Raw genomic sequence first — 6,368 nt, 5'->3', positions numbered from 1 at the left:
GCGGGGCGATTTTTGTCGCTGCCCCCCCCCCCCAATAGCTAGCAATCCAAAACAGTCCAGTGGCACCTGAGCGGTGGGTGTTGCCTTCTGACACACTTCCGGTGATGTCAGAGGGTGTGGCACATGCAAATAAGTTATGCTAATGAGCTATGCTAATGAGCTCCTGCACCTCTTTTTCTGCGAAATGACCCCGCATGTCAGATTCACAAACTTAGGTTAGTTGGATTCGAGTCCTCTAGCAGCTTTTAATGGCCCACAAGATTTCCCAGAGTATAAGCTTTTATTTATTTATTTATTTATTAGTTAGTTAGTTACGTTTATACCCCATCCTCCCCGCGAACGGGCTCAGAGCGGCTTACAAAGGTCGGTACGATGTACCTGGTCTCCATAAAACATTTTAAACACTTTAAACAAATTTAAACAGTCATATAGTTAAAATACTCTAGTAGTTAAAAGTGCTCACAGTCGTCGTTGATACTTCATTAGCTTAAGTGGTGCGCTCTAAGATGTACCCCCAAAATTCCCAGCTCAGCGATCCTCCGGCCTCCTGCGGAGATATGGCTCTCCCTCCACGCTAGGGCCGGCCCTGTACCACAGATGTTCAATAGTGGTAGTTGGTGGTAGTGATGAGGACGGCTCCTAGTTGAAAGCCTGGCGGAAGAGCTTCGTCTCGCAGGCCCTGCGGAACTGTAAAAGGTCCTGCAGGGCCCTGATCTCTTCCGGGAGCTCATTCCACCAGCGAGGAGCCGCCACTGAAAAGGCCCTGGCCCTAGTGGAGGCGAGCCTGGCCTCCTTAGGGCCTGGAATAATTAGTCGATGTTGTGACCCCGACCGTAGTGCTCTCTGGGGTCAGATACAAGCAGGAACGGAGGTCCCTATCTAACAAATGGAGTTGTGACGCTCGGAAGTTTTATACCCTGGAAATCTTGTGGATCTTTCAGGTGCCGCTGGACTCGAATCTTGCTCTTTCCACTGCAGACCAACATGGCTACCCACCTGAAACAGAGATCAGTTAGAGATCGAGAGGAAGAAGGAGGAGGAGATTGGATTTATACCCTGCCCTTCACTCGGAGTCTCAGAGTGGCTTACAAACTCCTTTCCCTTCCCCTCCCCACAACAGACACCCTGGGAGGTAGGTGGGGCTGAGAGAGCTCTGACAGAACTGTCCTTGAGAGAACAGCTCTGAGAGAACTGTGGCTTGCCCAAGGTCATCCAGCTGCATGTGGAGGAGGAGTGGGGAATCAAACCCGGTTCTCCCAGATTAGAGTCTGCACACTTAACCACTAGACCGAACTTATCCGTTGTGTGCTGAATCTAGCGCAAAACATTTTCTCTGTGTCCTGCATACTGTTCCCTCTAAGCTGAGTTAGTTTGAGCTAGCTCACAGTTTTTTAGCCTCTGGCTCACACATTGTTTGTCTTAGCTCGGGAAGGAATGGCTCCGGAGCAAGCTAATTTATGCAGCGGCCAAATTGCTCGCTCACAGCTTTAATGCCAGTAGCTCACAAAGTAGAACTTTCGCTGGCAAGACTCCACAGCTTACAGGGAGCATTGACCTGCTATTGGTGGAGATGAGGGGAGCAAAGGGATTGGCTGTTACCTGGCTAAGCAGGTCCTTGGGAATGTAGGGTTGCCAACTCAGGGTTGGGAAATCCCTGGAGATTTTTGGGGTGCAGCCTTGGGGGGGGGGTGGAGTTTAGAGAGATAGAGCGGGACTTCAGTGGAGTATAAGACTCTGAGACTCTGAGTGAAGAGGGGGGTATAAATCCAATACCACCTTCTTCTCTGTCTTCTGGGGATTAATTATAATTCCAGAAAACCTCCAGGCCCCAGTTTGAAGTTGGCAACCTTGCATCTTGGAGGTTTCTACGTCTTGGGAGGGGGAGGCCATGTTTATCTGTTTGCCAGGGTCCCTCTTTCCTGGGCCTAAACCGAATTGTCTTCTTCCTTTCCCCAGAACTGCCCTCCACAGAACTCCGTGCCGGTCCGGAGACCAACCTACGGAAAACCCCGCTGGCTTCTGAAAGAGGAAACAGGCCCTGCCGTTCTTACGGGGAGGGGGAGGGGGGAGGTGATCGAAGCAAATGTTCCGGCATGTTCCCATTTTTGTAGCTTTTGTTAAAAAAATAAAGTTTTTCTATTTTGCAGAACGCCTCTTTGAGGTCCATGTCAAGTTCCCCTAATTCAGCCGCAGTCCCAACGTTTGACTCATCCCCCCCCACCCCCGGGCGGAATCTGAGATTAAAGCAAAAGAAAAGTAAAAAAAAATTGGTTGTGACGAATTTCCTGGAAGGTGCAGGGCGGGGTTAGCCTAGGGTTGCCAACTCAGGGTTGGGACATACCTGGAGACTTGGGGGGTGGAACTGGAGGAGGGCGGGGTTTGGGGAGGGTATCATGCCGTAGAGTCTGCCTTCCCAAGCGGCCATTTCCTCCAGGGGCACTGGCCTCTGTCCCTTGGAGATCAGTTGTAATCAATGCTCCTTCTAAGGCAGGGGTGTCAAACATGCGGCCCGGGGGCTGGATCAGGCCCGCAGTGGAACCGGCTGTCTTCTGCTTCTTCTTCCAGTTCTGCTGCTGCTGCGTCATCGTAGGTTTGCAGCTCACAGGTACACACCTGAGCAGCCTACTCGAGATTGCAACAGCACGGACGTTTTGATGCAGTAATTCAGAGCAAGAGGTGTCAGTTATCAGACACTGTTAAATAAACAAAATATCACAAGAGTGCTAACGTTTTAAGCATGTTTTTATTTTAAGTAAAAAAACCCACCCTTTGTGTTTGTGTCCTTTTATAAAGTTTATATTTCCGCTGCCTGGCGTTACATTTTATGACACACCCGGCCCGGCCCAACAAGGTCTCATCTATGTCAGATCCAGCCCTCATAACCAATGCGTTCGACACCCCTGCTTTAAGGTGTGGAGTCTTGTGAGCAAAAATTCAACTTTGTGAGTGACTGGCATTAAAGCTGTGAGTGAGCGATCAGGCTGCTGCATAAATTAGTGTGCTCTGGAGCCCTCCTTCCTGAGCAAAGGTGAAAAGGTGTGAGCCGGAAGCTAAAAGACTGTGAGCTAGCTCACACTAACTCAGCTTAGAGGGAACACTGGCTGTGAGGCAGGTGGGGCTGAGAGAGCTCTTTCGAGGACTGCTCCTGTGAGAACAGCTCTGAGAGAACTTGTGACTGACCCAAGGTCACACCAGCAGCTGCATGTGGAGGAGTGGGGAATCAAACCCGGTTCCCCCAGATTAGAGTCCGCACTCCTAACCACTACACCAAACTGGCATCTTGGCCAGAGGGTAGCCCACCCAATCCTGGGCTGATCACAGAAGTAATCCACAAGCGTGAGATTGTTTCTGTGTCAAGTGAACAAGAACGAAGTTTATTTTTTAAAAAACAAAATATTTACAATGACTCAGGAGATGTAGGTCCTCTCACCGGAGGCTGAATCCAGGCCTTCGGTCCAGTAAGGTGTGCGATCCGCCACCGACTTCTGGGCTTTCCAAAATATTCCCACTTGCCAGTTTCAATGCAAGCCTCCTAGGCCGTAATGACCACAGCCAATGTTCCCTCTAAGTTGTGGAGTGTTTTGAGCAAAAATTCTACTTTGTGAGCTACCGGCATTAAAGTTGTGAGCAAGCAATTTGGCTGCTGCATAAATTAGTGTGCTCTGGAGCCTTCCTTCCGGAGCGAAGACAAAAATGTGTGAGCCGGAGACTGAAAAACTGTGAGCTAGCTCACACTAACTCAGCTTAGAGGGAACACTGGCTGGGACGCTGGTTCACAGAATTCTCTTGGGTCTCCCCACTCCTGACAATGAGCCAAGCTTTTCAGACATAAGGGGAGTGTCGATGACACTTAGGGCCATTCCATCGCTTTTGGCCATCCAGAAGTCTGTCCCGTTGGTAACACAGGGCCTTCCGAGGGTTGGCAACAGCCCTGGAGGAAAAGTGTCCTGTCTCTTTAATGGAAGCTTAAGGTCGGTTAATTCCCAGGTGATGTCACTCACCTCCACGCCATGAAAGGCTTCACCTGGACATTCCCACACACTAAGCCTCTATTAAAGGGACAAGGCATTTTTCCCCCTCCAGGTTGTTCCTTACCAAGGAAGGAGCCAGTATCCCAAAACACCACTGGGTGACTAAAGAGGGTAGTAGAAGATACAAAAGACTTCCGTCTGGGCCCTGGGAGAGCTACTGCCAGTCTGAACAGACAGGATTGGCCTTGGTGGTCTGGAAGGCACTGTGGCTCAGTGGCGGAGCCTCTGCTTGGCATTCAGAAGGTCCCAGGTTCGTTCCCCACCATCTCCAGTTAAAAGGGCCAGGCAGTAGGGGATGTGAAAGACCTCCGCCTGAGACCCTGGAGAGCCATGGAAGGGGGCAATGGCTCAGTGGCAGAGCCCCTGTTTGGCATGCAGAAGGCCCCAGTTTCAATCCCCGGCATCTCCAGTTTAAAAGGCCCAGGTAGAGGGTGATGTGAAAGACCTTGGCCTGAGACCCTGGAGGGCTACGGGGAGGAGCCATGGCTCAGCGGTAGAGCATCTGCTTGGCATTCAGAAGGTCCCAGGTTCAATCCCCCGCATCTCCAGTTAAAAGGTTCAGGCAGTAGTTAATGTGAAAGACCTCAGTGGCAGAGCAACTGTTTGGTGTGCAGAAGGTCCCAGGTTCAATCCCTGGCATCTCCAATTTGAAAGGACCAGGCGGTAGGTGATGAGAAAGGCCTCTCTGCCTGAGACCCTGGAGAACTATGAAGAAGGGCCATGGCTCAGTGGAAGAGCCTCTGCTTGGCATGCAGACGGTCCCAGGTTCAATCCCCCGCATCTCCAGTTCAAAGGACCAGGCAGGAGGTGACATGAAAGACCTCAGTGGCTGAGTGCTATAGCCTCTGCTTGGCATGCAGAAGGTCCCAGGTTCAATCCCTGGCATCTCCAGTTAAAAGGACCAGGCAGGATGTGATGGGAAAGGCCTCAGTGGCTCAGTGGCAGAGCCTCTGCTTGGCATTCAGAAGGTCCCAGGTTCAATCCCCGGCATCTCCATTTCAAAAGGACCAGGTGGTAGGTGACGAGAAAGATCTCTCTCTGCCTGAGACCCTGGAGAGACATAGACAGGGACTGTGGCTGAGTGGTAGAACCTTTGGTTTGCATACAGAAGGTCCCCAGTTCAATCCCCGGCATCTCCATTTCAAAAGGACCAGGTGGTAGGTGACGAGAAAGATCTCTCTCTGCCTGAGACCCTGGAGAGACATAGACAGGGACTGTGGCTGAGTGGTAGAACCTTTGGTTTGCATACAGAAGGTCCCCAGTTCAATCCCCGGCATCTCCATTTCAAAAGGACCAGGTGGTAGGTGACGAGAAAGATCTCTCTCTGCCTGAGACCCTGGAAAGTCACTGCCAGTATGAGCAGACTTTAATGGTCTGATTCAGTCTAAAGGTAGCTTCATGCGCCAGAATGCCTGTGCTTTGGATCTGGACCCACAATAGTGAAAACTACCTTTAGGCTTGTCCCATAGACAGGCGGGAGTCCAAGAGGAGCAAAAATCTGATGCACCTGTTTTGTACCTGTTGGCCCACAGGTGGGCACAGGTGCCAGGTATTCCCCCAACAGCTCTGTGGTTAGACTTGTTGACAACCGGGTGGAAAAAGATGCTCTGTCTCTTTAACACAGACTCAATCTGCTGCAGGTGAAACTTTTCATGCTCTGGAGGGAAGTAACGCTCACCTGGTAAATAACATCCCATTAAGCCTCCATTAAAGGGACACCCCACCACCACACGGTATTGGTCATCTCAATTTTGCCAGCAACTGAACCAGTTACTGGCTGTGGACTAAGAAAGGGGGATTTTAGGAAACCATTCTCCCCTTTGTTGCAGCAGTGTTGTGGGTGCATTTGGAGAGGGACTTAGCTGCTGTATATATGGTGGTAAGTAAACTGAGAAAGGTCAGGCATAGGAAGCGTTCGGAACAAGGGGATTTCTGAGCATGTAGAAGCTGTTTTGGGGGTGGGGCTGTGGCTCAGTTTGGTGTAGTGGTTAAGTGCGAGGACTCTAATCTGGGAGAGCCGGGTCTGATTCCCCACTTCTCCACATGCAGCTGCTGGTGTGACTTTGGGTCAGTCACAAGTTCTCTCAGAGCTGTTCTCTCAGGAGCGGTCCTCGAAAGAGCTCTCTCGGCCTCACCTATCTCCCGGGGTGTCTGTTGTGGGGAGGGGAAGGGAAAGGAGTTTGTAAGCCCCTCTGAGACACCTTTGGGTAGTGAAGGGCGGGGTATAAATCCAATCTCTTCTTCTTCTAGAGAGAGCTCTCTCAGCCCCACCTACCTCACAGGGTGTCTGTTGTGGGGAGGGGAGGGGAAGGGAAAGGAGTTTGTAAGCCGCTCTGA

The 6,368-nt window shown here is 51.1% G+C and overlaps 1 protein-coding gene across 1 annotated transcript in view; it reads left to right on the top strand.

The window, feature by feature from the left end:
* Nucleotides 1-2,211, top strand: part of LOC107122026 (mitochondrial uncoupling protein 3-like) — a 20,921-nt gene extending 18,710 nt beyond the window's left edge. The window contains exon 8 of the mRNA XM_015425051.1: nucleotides 1,957-2,211. The gene's annotated coding sequence lies outside the window, so the exon portion shown is untranslated. The remainder of the gene's footprint in view (nucleotides 1-1,956) is intronic.
* Nucleotides 2,212-6,368: the final 4,157 nt, after the last annotated feature.

Source organism: Gekko japonicus, unplaced genomic scaffold (genome assembly GCF_001447785.1).
Source record: "Gekko japonicus isolate JY-2015 unplaced genomic scaffold, Gekko_japonicus_V1.1 scaffold2548, whole genome shotgun sequence".
NCBI lineage: Eukaryota > Metazoa > Chordata > Lepidosauria > Squamata > Gekkonidae > Gekko > Gekko japonicus.
This window is presented reverse-complemented; position numbering and strand designations above follow the sequence as displayed.